This window comes from Pongo abelii, chromosome 3 (assembly GCF_028885655.2).
Source record: "Pongo abelii isolate AG06213 chromosome 3, NHGRI_mPonAbe1-v2.0_pri, whole genome shotgun sequence".
Lineage (NCBI taxonomy): Eukaryota > Metazoa > Chordata > Mammalia > Primates > Hominidae > Pongo > Pongo abelii.
In genome coordinates, this window is record NC_071988.2 from 131,633,171 (window position 1) to 131,638,141 (window position 4,971).

A 4,971-nucleotide genomic window follows, 5' to 3' on the forward strand; every position below is an offset into this window, starting at 1 on the left:
TTGGGCAGTGTGGCCATATTCACGATATTCATTCTTCCTACCCATGAGCATGGAATGTTCTTCCATTTGTTTGCATCCTCTTTTATTTCATTGAACAGTGGTTTGTAGTTCTCATTGAAGAGGTCCTTCACATCCCTTGTAAGTTGGATTCCTAGGTATTTGATTTTCTTTGAAGCAATTGTGAATGGGAGTTCACTCATGATTTGGCTCTCTGTTTGCCTGTTATTGGTGTATAAGAATGCTTGTGATTTTTGCACATTGATTTTGTATCCTGAGACTTTGCTGAAGTTGCTTATCAGCTTAAGGAGATTTTGGGCTGAGACAATGGGGTCGTCTGCAAACAGGGACAATTTGACTTCCTTTTTTCCTAATTGAATGCCATTTATTTCCTTCTCCTGCCTGATTGCCCTGGCCAGAACTTCCAACACCATGTTGAATAGGAGTGGTGAGAGAGGGCATCCCTGTCTTGTGCCAGTTTTCAAAGGGAATGCTTCCAGTTTTTGCCCATTCAGTATGATATTGGCTGTGGGTTTGTCATAGATAGCTCTTATTATTTTGAGATACGTCCCATCAATACCTAATTTATTGAGAGTTTTTAGCATGAAGCATTGTTGAATTTTGTCAAAGGCCTTTTCTGCATCTATTGAGATAATCATGTGGTTTTTGTCTTTGGTTCTGTTTATATGCTGGATTATGTTTACTGATTTTTGTATGTTGAACCAGCCTTGCATCCCAGGGATGAAGTCCACTTGATCACGGTGGATAAGCTTTTTGATGCGCTGCTGGATTTGGTTTGCCAGTATTTTATTGAGGATTTTTGCATTGATGTTCATCAAGGATATTGGTCAAAAATTCTCTTTTTTGGTTGTGTCTCTGCCAGGCTTTGGTATCAGGATGATGCTGGCCTCATAAAATGAGTTAGGGAGGATTCCCTCTTTTTCTATTGATTGGAATAGTTTCAGAAGGAATGGTACCAGCTCCTCCTTGTAACTCTGGTAGAATTTGGCTGTGAATCCATCCGGTCCTGGACTTTTTTTGGTTGGTAAGCTATTAATTATTGCCTCAATTTCAGAGCCTGTTATTGGTCTATTCAGAGAGTCAACTTCTTCCTGGTTTAGTCTTGGGAGGGTGTAGGTGTTGAGGAATTTATCCATTTCTTCTAGATTTTCTGGTTTATTTGTGTAGAGGTGTTTATAGTATTCTCTGATGGTAGTTTGCATTTCTGTGGGATTGGTGGTGATATCCCCTTTGTCATTTTTTATTGCATCTATTTGATTCTTCTCACTTTTCTTCTTTGTTAGTCTTGCTAGTGGTCTATCAATTTTGTTGATCTTTTCAGAAAACCAGCCCCTGGATTCATTGATTTTTTGAAGGGTTTTTTCTGTCTCTATTTCCTTCAGTTCTGCTCTGATCTTCATTATTTCTTGCCTTCTGCTAGCTTTTGAATGTGTTTGCTCTTGCTTCTCTAGTTCTTTTAATTGTGATGTTAGGGTGCCAATTTTGGATCTTTCCTGCTTTCTCTTGTGGGCATTTAGTGCTATAAATTTCCCTCTACACACTGCTTTGAATGTGTCCCAGAGATTCTGGTATGTTGTGTCTTTGTTCTCTTTGGTTTCAAAGAACATCTTTATTTCTGCCTTCATTTCGTTATGTACCCAGTAGTCATTCAGGAGCAGGTTGTTCCGTTTCCATGTAGTTGAGTGGTTTTGAGTGAGTTTCTTAATTCTGAGTTCTAGTTTGATTGCACTGTGGTCTGAGAGACAGTTTGTTATAATTTCTGTTCTTTTACATTTGCTGAGGAGTGCTTTACTTCCAACTATGCAGTCAGTTTTGGAATAGGTGTGGTGTGCTGAAAAGAATATATATTCTGTTGATTTGGGGTGGAGAGTTCTGTAGATGTCTATTAGGTTTGCTTGGTGCAGAGCTGAGTTCAATTCCTGGATATCCTTGTTAACTTTCTGTCTCGTTGATCTGTCTAATGTTGACAGTGGGGTGTTCAAGTCTCCCATTATTATTGTGTGGGAGTCTAAGTCTCTTTGTATGTCACTAAGGACTTGCTTTATGAATCTGGGTGCTCCTGTATTAGGTGCATATATATTTAGGATAGTTAGTTCTTCTTGTTGAATTGATCCCTTTACCAGTATGTAATGGCCTTCTTTGTCTCTTTTAGTCTTTGTTGGTTTAAAGTCTGTTTTATCAGAGACTAGGATTGCAACCCCTGCCTTTTTTTGTTGTCCATTTGCTTGGTAGATCTTCCTCCATCCCTTTATTTTGAGTCTATGTGTGTCTCTGCATGTGAGATGGGTTTGCTGAATACAGCAGACTGATGGGTCTTGACTCTTTATCCAATTTGCCAGTCTGTGTCTTTTAATTGGAGCATTTAGCCCATTTACACTTAAGATTAGTATTGTTATGTGTGAATTTGATCCTGTGATTATGATGTTAGCTAGACATTTTGCTCGTTAGTTCATGCAGTTTCTTCTTAGCCTTGATAGTCTTTACAATTTGGCATGTTTTTGCAGTGGCTGGTATTGGTTGTTCCTTTCCACGTTTAGTGCTTCCTTCAGGAGCTCTTTTAGAGCAGGCCTGGTGGTGACAAAATCTCTCAGCATTTGCTTGTCTGTAAGGGATTTTATTTCTCCTTCACTTATGAAGCTTAGTTTGGCTGGATATGAAATTCTGGGTTGAAAATTCTTTTCTTTAAGAATGTTGAATATTGGCCCCCACTCTCTTCTGGCTTGTAGAGTTTCTGCCAAGAGATCAGCTGTTAGTCTGATGGGCTTCCCTTTGTGGGTAACCCGACCTTTCTCTCTGGCTTGGAGTTGCTCTTCTCGAGGAGTATCTTTGTGGTGTTCTCTGTATTTCCTGAATTTGAATGTTGGCCTGCCCTGCTAGATTGGGGAAGTTCTCCTGGATAATATCCTGCAGAGTGTTTTCCAACTTGGTTCCATTCTTCCCGTCACTTTCAGGTACACCAATCAGACGCAGATTTGGTCTTTTCACATAGTCCCATATTTCTTGGAGGCTTTGTTCATTTCTTTTTATTCTTTTTCCTCTAAACTTCTCTTCTTGCTTCATTTCATTCATTTCGTCTTCCATCGCTGATAACTTTTCTTCCAGTTGATCACGTCAGCTACTGAAGCTTGTGCATTCATCACATAGTTCTCGTGCCGTGGATTTCAGCTCCATCAGGTCCTTTAAGGACTTCTCTGCATTGGTTATTCTAGTTATCCATTTGTCTAATTTTTTTTCAAGGTTTTTAACTACTTTGCCATGGGTTCGAACTTCCTCCTTTAGCTCGGAGTAGTTTGATCGTCTGAAGCCTTCTTCTCTCAACTCATCAAAGTCATTCTCCATCCATCTTTGTTCCATTGCTGGTGAGGAGCTGCGTTCCTTTAGAGGAGGAGAGGCGCTCTGATTTTTAGAGTTTCCGGTTTTTGTGCTCTGTTTTTTTCCCATCTTTGTGGTTTTATCTACCTTTGTTCTTTGATGATGGTGACGTACAGATGGGTTTTTGCTGTGGATGTCCTTTCTGTTTGTCAGTTTTCCTTCTAACAGTCAGGACCCTCAGCTGCAGGTCTGCTGGAGTTTTCTGGAGGTCCACCCCAGATCCTGTTTGCCTGGGTATCAGCAGCGGTGGCTGCAGAACAGTGGATATTGGTGAACCGCAAATGCTGCTGCCTGATCGTTCCTTTGGAAGTTTTGTCTCAGAGGAGTACCCGGCCATGTGAGGTGTCAGTCCGCCCCTACGGGGGGGTGCCTCCCAGTTAGGCCACTCAGCGGTCAGGGACCCTTTTGAGGTGGCAGCATGCCTGTTCTCAGAACTCAAGCTGCATGCTGGGAGAACCACTACTCTCTTCAAAGCTGTCAGACAGGGACATTTAAGTCTGCAGAGGTTATTTGTCTGTGCCCTGCCCCCAGAGGTGGAGTCTACAGAGGCAGGCAGGCCTCCTTGAGCTGTGGTGGGCTCCACCCAGTTCGAGCTTCCCTGCTGCTTTGTTTACCAACTCAAGCCTTGGCAATGGCGGGCGCCCCTCCCCCAGCCTTGCTGCCGCCTTGCAGTTTGATTTCAGACTGCTATGCTAGCAATGAGCAAGTCTCCATGGGCATAGGACCTTCCAAGCCAGGTGCAGGATATAATCTCCTGGTGTGCCTTTTGTTAAGCCCGTTGGAAAAGGGCACCATTAAGGTGGGAGTGACCCGATTTTCTGTCACCCCTTTCTTTGACTAGGAAAGGGAATTCCCTGACCCCTTGTGCTTCCCCGGGTGAGGCGATGCCTCGCCCTGCTTCGGCTCATGCATGGTGTGCTGCACCCACTGTCCTGCACCCACTGTCCGGCACTCCCCAGTGAGATGAACCCAGCATCTCAGTTGGAAATGCAGAAATCACCCATCTTCTGCATCGCTCACACTGGGAGCTGTAGACTGGAGCTGTTCCTATTCGGTCATCTTGGCTCCACCCCCTGTGAGTGCTTTCAATAAATATTTATTGAGTGGATAAAGGAGAGAATGATGACTAGTCTCTATCTGAAGAGACTCTGTGAGGCAAAGGAGAGTGTGAAATAGTAACAGACTGCAATTAGGAGTCCTGAGGTGACAGTTTTACCATTTAGGGAAGAGTAGGTAGTTTGGTAGTGAAGGCAAGGAAAGTAAATTTGACTTTTCAAAAAATTAGGTTAATTCTTCCTAGGTTAATACTTCCAACTCCTAGGAAGTGTTTAGAGAGTTCTGGGGTGTTTTCAGTTATCAGAATGATTGTGGGAGGGGGGGTTGTCTAACTGGCAATTATTGGTAGGGAGACAGGAATGCTAGATGTCCCCATGTATTAGAAACTCCCACACCATAAAGAGTTTTCCAAATCTCAAACAGTCCCTGGATGTTCTGCTGGATTTTCAGGCTAATGGAGCACACTTTTGTGTGATTATCTGAGCCTGGACCAGTGTTTCTCAAACTTTAACAGGCATATGAACC